The 16,372-nt window shown below is 39.7% G+C and overlaps 1 pseudogene; it reads left to right on the forward strand.

The window, feature by feature from the left end:
• Positions 1–7,048: 7,048 nt before the first annotated feature.
• On the forward strand, positions 7,049–15,404 carry LOC133252098 (RNA N6-adenosine-methyltransferase METTL16-like; annotated as a pseudogene).
• Positions 15,405–16,372: the final 968 nt, after the last annotated feature.

Here is a 16,372-nt window from a genome sequence, read left to right on the forward strand (position 1 = left end):
GCCTCATCCCACAAGACACCTGAGTCTTGAGCACTCACATTAATGAACTTGCAAAACAGAAACTCACCAGGCTGAGTCAATGAAGTGAGTCCATGTATGTGATATGAGGCTCTCTAGATATAATTATAAGGAAAGGATGCCATCAGCCCATCTCCCTCCAAGCCCATAATTTTCATGCCATACGTAGAAACATGACATCTCTGGTCTTTGGATTATTAGCATAGGGATCCCCCAAAGGGGGCTTATCTCATTCCTAGAAAAAACAGAGTAGGACGAGCTGGTCCCAAATTGTTCCATGTGGGAGCTCATTTTCGTAGGTCTTTTGGCCTGATGACAGAAAACAGAAGTCAAACAATAACCCTCAAATCAGAATGAGTAAAGCTCAATGTCAGATTTTCCGTGTATCCTTGCTAGTTCCAGGAACTCCTGGTGTCTTGCACACATGGTCCCCAGTATTACTTAGTTTTCAGGGTCACACCTAGACTATAAGCAGCTTTGAATGATTTAGGAAAGTGACCCTTCAGCCACAACTCTGAGCCAGGGCACCAAACACAAAAAGCAGAATGCAAGATGCTTTTTATATTTTATCAATATATTTATTGACAATAGGAAGGTCAATTTCATTTCAAGCAGTACTGAAATTTGGGGTATGGACTGTCCTTCCAGAGATATTTTACTTGAAGTATCAGACTACTGTGGCAGCATATTTTGTCACTGTCATTCTTCAGTATTCTGTTTCATTTCACGGGAGGGTTTGGCAGTGATTTCAACTGCCAACTTTAGGGCACCCATTCTTCAGTAAATGTCAGTTTTTCTTTGTTACTTTGACACCTACCAACCACATTGTTTTTATAACCAACTCTAAGTGAAAGTGAAAGTGACTCAGTCATGTCTGACTCTTTGTGATCCCATGGACTATATAAGTTCATGGAATTCTCCAGGCCAGAATACTCGAGTTGGTATCCTTTTTTTTTTTTTTTTTCTTTCTTGTTTTTGGAGTTGGTATCCTTTCCCTTCTCAAGGGGATCTTCCCAACCCAGGATTTGAACCCAGGTCTCCAGCATTGTAGGCGAATTCTTTACCAGCTGAGCCATAAGGGAAGCCCAACTAACCTTAAACTTAACTTTAATTATGACTGTGACATTTGTGTTCCTCTTTGTTAAGCACCATTTGATTTTAAAGTGGTAAACATAATCCTCTAGCACTAGGAATATTAGCACAGATCATAAACTCTCAACCTGTTTGGGCTTAATATGATGTACATCTCACGTTTCATTTTGACCCTCTTCAAACCATTTATTTGGACTCATGAACATATATCTCACAAACTGAAGCAGTCTGGAACACACTTCTCCCTGCTGTTTTCAAACCATCATTAGCTACCATTGTAATAACATCATTGTGCATTCCATATGACTTTCTTTAGCCTCTTTTCTTTCTTGGAATTTTCCTTTCTTAAAATTTTTAAATTTATTTTTAATTAGAGATAATTGCTTTACAATGTTGTGTTGGCTTCTGCCATTTATCAACATGAATCAGCCATAGGTATGCATATGTCCCCTTACTCTTGAACCTCCCTCCCACATCCCACCCTATCCCATCCCTCTTGATTGTCACAGAGCACCAAGTTGAGCTCCCTGCTTCATATAGCAAATGGCCATTGGTTACCCATTTTATATATGGTAATGTATATGTTTCAATTCTACTCTCTCAATTTGTCCCACACTTTCCTTCCCCAACTAGGTCCATAAGTCTGTTCCCAATGTCTGCATCTCTACTGCTTCCCTGCAAATAGGTTCATCAGTATCATCTTTCTGGATTCCATGTGTACACAATAATATACAGTATTTGTTTTTTTATTTTGACTTACTTCACTCTGTATAACAGGCTCTAGGTTCACCCACCTCACTAGAACTGACTCAAATGCATTCCTTATTAAGGCTGAGTAATATTCCATTGTATGTAAGTACCACAAAGAAATATTTTAAATTTCATGTCAAAAAATTTCTGCCAAGTGCTCAGTGAAAAAAACTGTGAAGCAAGAATATTATACCCAGCACAATTGTATATGTAAAAAATACAATAAATGTATCATTTGACTATTGATGATTTGCATTTCCACTTTGAAAAATGTCTATTCAGTTCTGCCTATTTTAGAGTTGTTTTATTTTTTGATGTTGACTTGTATGATCTGTTTATATATGTTGGATATTAATCTCTTATCAGACATATCATTTGCAACCATTGTCTTTTATTCAGTAGGCTGCCTTTTTGTTTTGTTAGTGATAAATAGCTTAACATTGCTAATCATCAAAAGAATGCAAGTCAAAACCATAAGATATTACCTCAAACCAATTAGAATGGTTATCAGAAAAAGAACACAAGTAATAAATATTGGTAAGGATGTGGAGGAAATGAGACCCTCCTGTGCTGTTGCTGGGAACATAATATTTGGTCAGCCACTGTGGGAAACAGTGTAGAGTTTTTTCAAAAAACTAAAAATAAAATTCCCAATGACCCTGCAATTCCATTCATGAGTGTATATATATATATATATATATATATTAAAAAACACTAATTCAAGAAGATGCATACACCCCAATGTTCATAACAGCATTATTTACAGTTGCCAAGATAAGGAAGCAACCTGTATCCATCAACAGATGAATGGATAAAGTAGTGGTACATATAGATATATGCAATGAATACTACTAAGCCATAAAGAATAAAGTTTTGCCATTTGGAGAAACATGGGTGGACTTGGAGTGCATTATGTTGAGTGGAATGTTAGATAAACACAAATATTATATGATATCACTTATATGTAAAATCGAAAGTATACTAGAAACTAGTGAATATAAAAACAACAGAAAAAAGGAGCAGAGAACATATTAGTGGTTTTCAGTGGTGAGTAGGGAGGGACAATAAAAGGATGTGAGAGTGAGTTGTACAAATAATGGTACAAGAAGGCAATGGCACCCCACTCCAGTACTCTTGCCTGGAAAATCCCATGGATGGAGGAGCCTGGTGGGCTGCAGTCCATCGGGTCGCTAAGAGTCGGACACGACTGTTCGACTTCACTTTCACTTTTCACTTTCATGCATTGGAGAAGGAAATGGCAAGCCACTCCAGTGTTCTTGCCTTGAGAATCCCAGGGACGGGGGAGCCTGGTGGGTGGCCGTCTATGGGGTCGCACAGAGTCGGACACGACTGCAGTGACTTAGCAGCAGCAGCAGCAGGCTACAAATATGTATTGTATGACACAAAGAATACAGTAATATTTTGTAATAACTGTAAATGGAGTATAACCTTTAAAAAATGTATAAAAATTCCAAAATATACAAAGAAGACATTCCAGATCAATAAACATTGAGACAATTTAAAACTAGAAGACCTATCTAAAAGAAAAACTAAAAAACGCTCTTTAGTCTAAAGACATACGCTACTTCAGGCTTTTAGCTCAAGATGGTGGAGTAGAAGAATGTGCACTCATCTCCTCCTGCAAGAACACCAAAACTGCAACTAGAAGTTGAACAGCCATCAACAGAAGTATGTTGGAACCCACCAAAAAAAGATATTCCACATCCAAAGACAAAGAAGAAGCCGCAGAGAGATGGTAGTTCAGTTCAGTTCAGTCACTCAGTCATGTCTGACTCTGTGCAATCCCATGGACTGCAACATGCCAGGCTTCCCTGTCCATCACCAATTCCTGGAGCTTGCTCAAATACATGTCCATCGAGTGGGTGATGCCATCTAACCATCTCATCTTCTGTTATCCCCTTCTCCTGCCTTCAATCTTTCCCAGCATCAGGGTGTTTTCCAATCAGTCATTTCTTTGCATTGGGTGGCCAAAGTATTGGAGTTTCAGCTTCAGCATCATTCCTTCCAATGAATATTCAGGACTGATTTCCTTTAGGATCTACTGGTTTGATCATCTTGCAGTCCAAGGGACTCTCAAGAGTCTTCTCCAACACCACAATTCAAAAGCATCAGTTCTTCAGTGCTCAGATTTCCTTATGGTCCAACTCTCACATCCATACATGACTACTGCAAAAAACATAGCTTTTACTCTAGATGGACCTTTGTTGGCAAAGTAATGTCTCTGCTTTATAATATGCTGTCTAGGTTTGTCATAGCTTTTCTTCCAAGGAGCAAGTGTCTTTTAAATTCATGGCTGCAGTCACCATCTGTAGTGATTTGGGAGCCCAAGAAAATAAAGTCTGACACTGTTTCCATTGTTTCTCCATCTATTTGCCATGACGTGATGAGACCATATGCCATGATCTTTGTTTCTGAATGTTGAGTTTTAAGCCAGCTTTTTCACTCTCCTCTTTCACTTTCATCAAGAGGCTCTTCACTTTCTCTTTGCTTTCTGCCATAAGGGTGGTGTCATCTGCATATCTGAGGTTATGGATATTTCTCCTGGCAATCTTGATTCCAGCTTTTGCTTCATCCAGCCCAGCATTTCTCATGATGTACTCTTTATAGAAGTTAAATAAATCAGAGTGACAATATACAGCCTTGACTTATACCTTTCCCAGTTTGGAACCAGTCCATTGTTTCATGTCTGGTTCTAACTGTTGCTTCTTGACCTGCATACAGATTTCTCAGGAGGCAGTAACGTGGTCTGGTATTCATCTTTTGAAGAATTTTCCACAGTTTGTTGTGATGCACACAGTCAAAGGCTTTGGCATAGTCAATAAAACCTAAGTATATGTTTTTCTGGAACTGTCTTGTTTTTTCTATGATCTGATGGATGTTGGCAATTTGACCTCTGGTTCCTCTGCCCTTTCCAAATCCAGCTTAAATTGGTGGGACTATAAATTGTTGCATCCACTATGGAAAGCAGTCTGGATTTTTCATTCAAAACTAAAAGTAGAGCTATCATGTGATCCTGAGTATATATCTGGTAAAAATGAAAATTCTAATTTGAAAAGACACAAGCACTTCAATATTTATAGCAGCACTATTTACAAATGCCAAGACATGAAAATAGCCAAAGTGCCCAATCAATCAACAGATGATTGGCTTAAGAAGTTGTGTTATCCATATGCAATAAAATATTGCTGAGCTGTAAAAAAATAATAAAATATTGCCAATTGCAGAAACATGGATGGACCTAGAGAATATTATACTTAGTGAAGTATATCAGGCAGAGAAAGAAAAATACTATATGATATCACTTATGTGTGGAATCTAAAAAATAATACAAATGAATCTATATACAGAGCAGAAACAGACTCATGAAGGTAGAAAACAAGCTTAGATTTTGTAATGTATTTCAATCACAAAGTTTTATTATGATTCATATGGCCTGATATCAAGGACTATTTTCATAGACATAGAAAACTAAATAAAATCTTTTCTGCATCTAGAAAATCTTGTCTTGGGCCTTATTACTGGGACTCACAATTCTAACCTGACTTTATCCTCTTTTGTCATGTGAAATGTGGGATTGCCTCACATGACACAATGTTAGAGAGAGCCTTGCCCGAATGCTCTTTACAGCCCATGTTCTCAGTAGCAGCTGGTCCGCTTTCCTGCTTGTAGTCTATGTTCTAAGCAATAGAGAGTCTATAGTCTATGTCCTAAGCAATAGAGGCATCACCCACTCTAATCTTAGTTAGCAATCTGGGTTTGCATGTGTTTCCACATGCAGTCATGGATCTCCTCTTGGGAGTTCAATGCAACATCTCTCTAATATTTATATAATCAACTGTGAAATGTTGCTAACTTTTATTGGTTACTTCAGCCTCATTCGTAGTTCAATGTGTTTCATTTTTTTTTCAATGTGTTTCATTTTTTGATGAAACTTGCAATTGCTTTACATAAGTTTCTTCAAAAATACTCCAATTTTTTAACTCTGTGCATCAAAGTTGACTTATTTACACATTTTTTATGGATAAATGACAGTGCTTTATAAGAGCTTAAAAGTATCCCATACGGGGGAAAAAAAAAAAAAAAACAGGTGTGAATATGGACTGATTCCAGAGTCTGGGAAATATTTGGCATAGGCAGAGGGTACCTCCTCTAAATAGCTGATGGGTAGGTGTAGCCTTCTGATACTCTTATTTCTACTTTTTATCTTGAGTTACAAATGCACTCAATGAATGAAGAATCCAAAGCTTGTCCAAGAAAAGCTTCTATCCAAGATAGGCAGAGAGAATAGAGACAACATATTGCGTTTTCTAGGGTATTTAGGGCTTCCTTGGTGGCTCAGATGGTAAAGAATCTTCTTGCAATGTGATAGACCCAGGTTCAATCCCTGGGTCAGGAAGATCCCCTGGAGAAGGGACTATCTAGCCACTCCAGTATTCTTGCCTGGAGAGTTTCGTGGACAGAGGCTACAGCCTATGGGGTCGCAAAGAGTCAGGTATTTAACAGAAAAAAAATTATCTTTTTATTGTCCTTGATAAAATCAATTCTTTTTTTACATCAGTCACATATGTCTTTCACAGGAACTTTGTACTTCTAACAATGGAAATTAACAAGACTTGAATTACCAATAATGCCAAATAAAGCTGAGGCTTAAGGACACTTAAAAATGTCTAAATATTTGATGTTTAAGAAGAGAAGATTGGAAATTTGTCTGTGCTTATGAGCTGATTTGATTAATAGCAATTGGATTGATCTATTTTGAAAACAAGCTATTAGAAACTGAGAAAAAGCTCCTTATGAACTATTTATTATTGAATTAATATTGTTAATTGAATTCAATAATGTGGTTTGTGTATGGGGTTACAGCAAAGTTCCTCATGCTTGAAAATGCCACTGAGATGCTCTTGAAGTCTTTGTTTTTGACCCTCTAGATAACTGTTTTCCACCTTGATATGTATGTGGTCCATTTAAAGACTGGATGCTTCCTCAGGACCTTCTGAAAAGCCCCCAAAACATCTTTGTTTCTCAAGCTATAGATGAATGGATTGAGCATGGGTGTGAGCACAGTGCAAAATACAGACACAGCCTGCTCCTGATCAGGGGTATGAGAAGAACCAGGTGTCATGTACATATAAACACATGGTCCTAGATAAAAGCTTACCACTGTAAGATGGGAGAAGCAGATGGCCAAGGCTTTGCTCCTGCCTTGGGGGGATTTCATATGAAGGACAGTGTGGAAGATGAGCATGTAGGAAGCCATAATAAATCCAAAAGGGATGATGATGAAACAAATGCCCATCACGAAGACCACCACTTCATAGATGGAAGTGTCTTTGCATGAGATCTTCATGATTGCTGGCATCTCACAGAAGAAATGGTGGATTTCTCTGGAGCCACAGATAGGCAGGCTCATAGTATAGAATGTGTGGGCTGTGGAAGCTAAAATTCCCCCAGTCCAAGACACTATGACCATTTTCAGACAGACCCCATGGTTTATAATGGCTGCGTATCTCAAGGGGTTACAGACAGCCACATATCGGTCATAGGCCATGAGAGTCAAGAGGATACATTCAGCACCCCCAAGAGTAAAAAAGAAAAATACCTGGGTTCCACAGGCTGCCCGAGTGATGTCTTTCCTTCCAGAGAAAAAGTTTACCATCATCTTTGGAACAGTGCTGCTGATGAGGGCCAGGTCTATGAGAGAAAGCTGACTAAGCAGAAAGTACATTGGAGTGTGGAGACTCAAGTCCATCCATATCAGGAGGAGCAGGAAGAAGTTTCCTGTTACTGCAGCAAGATAAATTAAGATGATAATGTAGATAAGAATACTGACATAGTTCATATTGGGGAAGAGTCCTGAGAGAATAAAATCTGCTGTTAATGTCTCATTTTCTTCTTCCATGGTTGACTGATCTGGTTGAGCTATAAGAAGAAGGAAAGGGAAACAGAAGTAAAATAAAATAAAAGCTTTTGAAAATATTTTTATTGGTCAGGTATTGCTGTAATAATATGAGGTAAAAAGTAACTCCACAAATTTCAGTGGCTTATGATAGTAAACATGTGTTTTCTTGCTCCCATATTTGTAAGTCAGGTGGAGGCATTTTGCTTTAGGATGCCCGTCAAGTACAGATATACTCCACCATAAGTCTCTCACTCTGGGGCTTGCTCTTCTCAAAGAAGATGGCAGGAGCCAAAAAGGGACAAGCAAATTACCTGATTTCCCCTAAGTGAGTGAAGTGAAGTTGCTCAGTAGTGTCTGACTCTTTGTTACCCCATGGACTGTAGCCTACCAGGCTCCTCCATCCATGGGATTTTTCAGGCAAGCGTACTGGAGTGGGTTGCCATTTCCTTCTCCAGGGGATCTTCCTGACCCAGGGATCAAACCTGGGTCTTGGATGGAACCTGGGTCTCCCGTGTTGCAGGCAGATGCTTTACCCTCTAAGTCACCAGGGATTTCCCCTAAGGGCAGAACTTAAAGCTGACTCTATTACTTTCTACCATGTTCCACTGACTAAAGTAAGTCACAAGCAGAAACCCAACATCAATATGATGGGGAAGTAAGCTCCACCGACAGCAAACTCTAAAATGATGAGGCATGAAGAGAGAATTAGAAACAATTAATATGATCTATTACATTTCTCAGAATTCCTGCCTCTATCATTCTCAATTTTATGATCTTAATGCTGGGTATTCAGATATTTCATAATTTCTTAGTATCCTATTTAATACGCTCTACTAAGACTCAGTAATAAAGATCTATGGGTTTCCTATGATCACAAACTATTTTCACTATAAAGAATGCCTTGAGGTCATATGTAGCAATTTCTTACATTCATGACTAGACATGCAATAGGTAAATACATAAATTTTTTCTTAGCTCTCCTCTACCTGTGGATCTAGTTACATATATTTATGGAAGAAACCATAGATAAATATGAAATAGAGTATGTCAAAATGAAACTGTTGTCTTGTACTTGAATCTAGGGGGTCATTTTCTAAAACAATATACATTAGCCAAGAAATCAACCAATATAGTCAAAGCTGTGTTCTCCTTTATATTTTTTCATAGAAACTTATATAAACCACATCAAGATAAATTCAGAAATAATAATGAAATTAGATTTCATAAACTCTAAATGAGAAATAAGATTGTGCCTACATTCAAGAGGGAGGATGTTCCTCTCTACAAGTTTATGGAAATAGAAATGGAGAATTTTCTACTCTAAGTAGCTTGAAACAGATTAGAAGCAACTAAGCATGAACTTTAACTTTTATGTCTGTATCACTAGTTACTCAGGTTGTATGTAGGCAGTAAGAAAACTTCAATCTACAAGGGACAAATTTCAAAGGGAAAGCTCTGATTGGGATATGAAAAGCTCTAAGATTTCCCATTTTCCCAACCAATACCACCAAGTACCTCCTGGTGGCAACTGTGATTATGTGTAAATTTCATTTTCATCTTACCACTGAAAATGAAGGTAACACTGACAATTTACTCTTAATGTTGTTTCATTGATGTTTACCAGATTTACTTACTCCTGGGACCCAATAATTGCATTTTCCCATCAGCTGACTACTAAATTTCTAGACAGAAGTTATGGAAAACTCTTACGAACAGTGAGACAAGGAGGTGAAAGTTGAAGAACCAGATGCAAGAGGTGATTTAGTTTAATAAAAATGTTCCTAATGTTTGTTCCATATCCTTAAGTTGCGCCCAGTTAATTGAACAAAATATTCCCCTCTGGTTGTTCAAGATGCTACAAAGGACTCTATTAAGTGGAAATACTCCCTTGAAGAGAGGCAAAACAGTAGGTAGAATTATTGGAAGCCAGGCCAGTCTCTTCATTTTACCTGCACTTGTGTACCTACACACACTGGGTTTTCCTCAACACAACATGCTTCCCCCAAAGAAGTGATGCTCCTGGTTACTTCCCCAAGAAGGCTTGTTATGGGAGACTGGAGCATTTTGTTTTCCATGTGCAAGCAATATTTCTGAGATCATATAGACAATTACACATACATTTGATAAAAGTAAGTACTCCAGAGGATCCTTGAGAAAAGTAGGAAACCACAGAGGAAGGGAGTCCCTAGATACCCATTAAACAATTTGTTTTTCTCTATTGCCTTGCATTTTGCTTAAAACAAGACTCTATGTGGGAGGGTGGGCAGGGTAAATCACTTTGTTTATCTGGTATTTTATTATCCTGGGTTGCTTAAATACGTCCCTCATTTTGGCTTCTTATGGAGCCTCATTTATTTGGGTGATTTTCTGACTCATCAACAAGTATGTTCTGTTAAATCTTTATTGAATTGACCTGAACATAGTAAATTTTACTTTTTCCAGTAGCAGCCACATACAGAAGGGATATTTCTCTCACACAGATTCAAAAGGCATTGTCCCTCAGGACAAACATAGCTATTCATATCATGAAAACTGGCCATCTTGGTTTTCAAATAATTTCTTTCCTAATGGCTTTCCACAAGTGAAATTTAAGTATATGAAAAGAAATAAAGTTTTTTTTTTTTTTTTTAATATTCACTTGCAAGACTAGGGAATTCCCTGGTGACCCAGTGGCTAAGACTCCATACTCCCAATGCAGGGGGCTCAGGTTCAATCTTTTTTCAGGAACTAGATCCCACACGTCACAACCAAGTGTTCACATGCTGCAACTAAAGATCCTGCATGCTGCAACTAAGACCCAATCCAACCAAATAAATAAATAAATAAAAAATTTGAAAATACTCAGTTATATAGAACAACAATGACAAAAATCTCAAAATTTGTATGCAGACACAAAAGACCCTGAGTGGCCAAAGCAATCTTGACAGAGAAAAACAGAGCTGGAGGGATCAGGCTCACTGACTTCCAACAATACTACAAAGCTACAGTCATCAAAACAGTATGGTGCTGGCACAAAAACAGAAATATAGATCAATGGAACATAACAAAAAACCCATAAATAAACCCATGAACCTATGGTCAGTTAATCTATGACAAAGACTACACAAGAAAAGACTACACAAGACAAGACTACACAACATTGGAAACATCATCCCTTCAACAAATGGTGCTGGGAAAACTGGACAGTTTTACATGCAAAAAAATGAAATCAGATCATTCTTTAACATCATACACAAAAATAAGCTCATTATAGATTAAAGGCCTAAATATAAGGCCAAACACTATAAAACTTCCAGAAGAAAACATCAGCATAACACTCTCTGACAAATCACAGCAGTATCTTTTTCAATCTGTCTTCCAGAATAATGGAAATAAAAACAAAAATAAATAAATGGGACCTACTTAAACTCAAAAGTTTTTGCACAGCAAAGGAAACAATAAACAAAATGAAAAGACAACCCACAGATTGGGAGAAAATATGTGCAAATGATGTGACTAACAAGGAATTACTCTCTAAAATTTACAAACTGTTCATGATGCTTAACAGCATACAAACAAACAACCCAATCAAAAAATGGACAGGGGGCAGAATCAAGATGGCAATGAGGGAAGACACAGAGTCTGTGTCTCCTCAGGCCTAGGATACTTAGCAGGTGCTGGTGGGGGGCCTCTGGCAGACAGGCTGCAGGAGAAGCCCAGGGGGCAACCTGGTACTGGGTAGGGGGAAATGGGGGAGGCTGAAGTTGGGGGACCAGCGGCTGAGGGGCTGCTGGGGGAAGGGAAGAGATTTGGGCTCAAAAAACTGTTTGGGTGCAGGAGTGGTTTTGGTTCCTTGGGTGCCAGTAGAAACAGTTTGGAACAGCCAAAAGGGAGGAATCTCCTGGGATTGGAGGATCCACTGAGGGAAGCCTCTGGGGCTCTCCATCACTCAGCCAGGTTGACTGAGGGGCTGCTGGGGGAGGGGGAGTCATCTGGGTGTATTTGGGTGCTAGGAGCAACATGATTGCTTGGCCAAGAGAGACCCCTGATGGGATCAGAGGATCCATCGAGGAATCCCTTGCGGTTCCCATTTCACTTGGTCCCAGGGAGCCTTCTGGGGACCCCTGGGCCTCTGAAGCCCCATCTACCTCCAGTTGAGCCCTCACCCCTTTGGGGCACTCTCTACTCTTCAGGGGCTCCTCTACCTGTGTGGGTCCTGTGGACATGAGAAGGAGGGAGGAGGTTCCTGTGGAGAGAGGAAAAGGTGGGCCAGCTAGGGGAGGACCTTGAGGGATTCCAGGAACAGGTAACTGACTGGTCTTGTCCCACCCGCTCAGCCCTGGGGAGCCTCTTAAGGTCCCCAGGCCACCTTCTCCACCCTTTGGAGTCAACTCTGTCCTCCAGGGCCCCCCTCTACCCTCCAGGCTGCCCTCTGCCTTCTAGTTTCCAACTCCCTCTGGGACCCCTTTTTCCTGGGGCCCCCATCCTCCTTCTAGGGACACCCATCTGGCCTCTGGACTGGGCCAGTTTCTCTTCGGCCCTCCAGGGCCCTCTTCGTCCTTTGAGGCCCTCTTCCTCCCTCCAGGCTGATCCCTCTGCTATCCAGGAGTCTCCCTCCATCCTCCAGGGTCACCCTCTATTCTCTGGTTCCCTCCTCCCTCCAGGGTCCCTCTCCTCTGTGGACCCCTTCACTCCTGCAAACTCCACTGCTGGAAACCTCAGGCCAAACAACTAGTGAGACAGGAGCAGAGACACACCCATCAAAAAAAAAAAAGAAAGAAAGAAAGAAAGAAATGACAAAAAATAGATTACAGATGAAGAATCAAGGTGAAAAACTACAAGACCAAATAAATGAAGAGGGAATAGGCAACCTATCTGAAAAAGAAATTAGAGTAATGATAGTAAAGATGTTTAAAAATATTGAAAATAGAATAGAAAAAATTCAGGAAATATTTAACATATTTAACAAAAACATAAAAGAAATAAAAAGCAAACAGTGATGAACAACACAATCACTGAAATTAAAAATACTCTAGAAGGAATTGATAGCAGAATAACTGAAGCAGAAGAATGATTCCAGTGAACTGAAAGATAGAATGATGGAAATAACTGCTGAGGAGCAGAATAAAGAAAAAAGAATGAAAAGAGACAGTCTAAGAGACTGCTGGGACAATATTAATATTGAATATTAAATTAAATATTAAATCCCTAGGAAAAGGAAAAGTTATGAGAAAATATTTTAGGATATTATAGTCAAAAACTTCCCTAACATGGGAAAGGAAATAACCACCCAAGTCCAGGAAGTCCAGAAAGTCCTGTACAGAATAAATTTAAAGAGAAATGCACCAAGACACATATTAATCAAACTAATCAAAATTAAACACAAAGAAAAACTATTAAAAGCAGCAAAGGAAAAGCAAAAAATAACATACAAAGAATCCCTATGAGGGTAACAGCTGATTTTTCAGCAGAAATTCTGTAGATGAAAAGGGAGTGACAGGATATATTTAAAGTATGAAAGGGGGGGAAATATGTATATATTATATATATAGTCATATATATATTATATATATATATATATATATATAGTCAAGATTACTCTATAGATGTTCAGATAAATTTGAATGGAGGAGTGAGTCTTAATTTTAAAGACCTTGAAGCAGTCAGAGCTCTGACTTGTACTCTGCTAAGGGAAGATTTTGGATTTTCTACTGATATTCCTCCAGAGAGACTGATTTCTACAGTTCCCTTGAGACTCAATTATATTCACTGGGTAGAAGATCTGATCGGTCATCAGAACTGTGACAAAAGTACCCTCTGAAGAGAATTGACATAGGTACTGGGGCATCCTGCATCTGTCCTTTACTTGGAACAACCTTAAACGGCTGGTATTTCCTTGCAACAGAAGTAGATGATATGTGCTTCAACTACGCAAAGAAGAACGTGGAGCAGGATAACTTACCTGATCTTATAAAAGTGGTTAAAGTACCACAGAAGACACTCCTGATGGATGCTTTTAAAGAAGAATCTGAGATAATTTATGACTTTTGCATGTGCAACCCTCCCTTTTTTTTCCAATCAGTTGGACGCCAAGGGAGTAAATTCTTGAAGTCTTTGAAGACCCCCACCCAGTTCCATAAATACAGGAGGAATCACAGAGATCATGCCAGAAGGAAGTGAATTAGAGTTTGTTAAAAGGACCATCCATGACAGTTTACAGCTTAAAATAAGATTAAGATGGTATAGCTGTGTGCTGGGAAAGAAATGCAGCCTGGCTCCTCTGAAGGAAGAACTTCGCATACAAGGGGTTCCTAAAGTCACCTATACTGATTTCTGCTAGGGTCGGACAATGAGATGGGCTTTGGCTTGGAGTTTTTATGATGACGTAACAGTACCATCACCACCCAGTAAGCGAAGAAAACTAGAAAAGCCAAGGAAGCCCATTACGTTTGTAGTCCTGGGGTCTGTGATGAAAGAATTAGCCCTCAAAGCGTCATCTCTGGTCCCTGAGATAGTGGAAGGCATCGTGGTTGTGACAACATGGATTGAAAAAATCCTCACTGATCTAAAGGTCCAGCATAAATGAGTTCCCTGTGGAAAGGAGGAAATCAGCCTTTTCCTAATGGCCATAGAAAACTCCTGGATTCACTTAAGGAGGAAGAAAAGAGACCGAGTGAGACAACTGAGAGAAGTGCCCCTAGCTCCCAAGAATGTGATTGAAGCCTTGGAAGAGAAAAAGTCTCCCCCCAGAGTCTGGCAGTAGCCAGGATGTTGCCCAGGGCCCCCAGGAGAGTGACCTGGGGGGCCCTGCTCCACCGGAAGGTGAGTCTGCCACTGTGGGGAGCCACAGCCCCAGCCAGGACTCGCTTTCCCAGGAGGAAAGCCCAGAACCCATGGAGGATGAAAGGAGTGAGGAAAAGGGGGGCATGGAGGTTCTGGAAGGTTGTAAAGGCTCTAGTAATGGAGCCCAGGACCATGAGGCTCCTGAGCCCTTCAGCAGCCCAGTATCTGAAAAAGGGAACCATCTCCAAGGAGTGGCTGGACGTTACTTATTCAAGTGTCTGATAAACGTTAAGAAGGAGGTAGATGACACCTCAGTTGAAATGCCCTGGGTTGAAGGCCAGAACAGGGATTTGATGAACCAGCTTTGTACTTATATACATAACCAAATTTTCAGACTTGTTGCTAGTTAACTCCAAAATTCTCACACATTTGGGAAAGTTCTATAAAGCAGCTTGCTTTGAAGAGTGGCCTGGTGGGGGTGGAGTGGGGGGAGGAGGGGTGGCAAGCTGAATTCCATCATTAGCCCACTAGTAACATTATGTGGAATTGTCTTAAAAAACCAACAAATGAGTGCATTTTTAAACACCTGCCTCCTTTAAAAAAAAAAAAAAAATTACAGGGCATTGTAGTATGGTAGTTCAGAGAAAGAATTGTGGTGATCAGCATCAACAAAATGCCATCAGCAAACTCATAAGGGATTTAAACCTGACTTAAGCTGATCACCTTTGGAGAAGGAAATGGCAACCCACTCCAGTATTCTTGCCTGGAGAATCCCAGAGACAGAGGAACCTTGCGGGCTACATAGTCCATGGGGTCGCAAGAGTCAGACACAACTGATTGACTTTGACTTGACTACTCTATAGCCAAGATTACTTTCAACCATAGAACTCTAAAAGGTCAGTTTTCATAATAATCCCCAAAAAAGACAATGGCAAAGAATGTTCAAATTACCATACAATTGCACTCATTTCACATGGGAGCAAGGTAATGCCCCAGAGCCTTTAAGCTAGGCCTCAATGGTACATGAACTGAGAAGTCCAGATGTACAAGCTAGATTTAAAATGGCAGAGGAATCAGAGATGACAATACTCATCGAAACATAGAGAAAGCAAAGGAATTTCAGAAAAACATCTACTTTCTGCTACACTGATTATAATACTAAGGCCTCTGATTGTGTGATCGCAACAAACTTGAAAGTTCTTAGAGATGGAAACATCAGACCACCTTACCTGTCTCCCGAGAAACCCGTATGCAAGGCAAAAAACAAGTTAGAACCAGACATGGAACAATGGGTTGGTTCAAAATTGAGAAAGGAGTACATCAAGGCTCTATATTGTCATCCTGTTTATTTAACATCATGCAGAATGCAGGTTGAATGAACCACAAGCTGGAATGGAGATTGCCAGAAGAAATATCAACAACCTTGGATATGCAGATGATACCACTCTAATGACTGAAAGCAAAGAGGAAGTAAAGACCCTCTTGATGAGGGTGAAAGAAAAGAGTGAAAAGGCTGGCTTAAAACTCAACCTTCAAAAAACTAAGATCATGGCATTCAGTCCTATAGCTTCATGGCAAATAGACACATGGCAAAAAGACTCTAATGCTGGGAAAGATAGAGGGCAGGAGGAAAAGGGGGTGACAGAGGATAAGATGGTTGGATAGCATCACCAACTCAATAAGCATGAGTTTGAATAACTCCAGGAGATAGTTAAGTACAGGGAAGCCTGGCATACTGCAGTCCATGGGGTTTCAGGGAGTCGATTGTGACTTGTTGACTGAACAGCGAGATTACTCTATCCAGTAAGGATCTCATTAAGATTTGATGGT

Source organism: Bos javanicus, chromosome 7 (genome assembly GCF_032452875.1).
Source record: "Bos javanicus breed banteng chromosome 7, ARS-OSU_banteng_1.0, whole genome shotgun sequence".
NCBI lineage: Eukaryota > Metazoa > Chordata > Mammalia > Artiodactyla > Bovidae > Bos > Bos javanicus.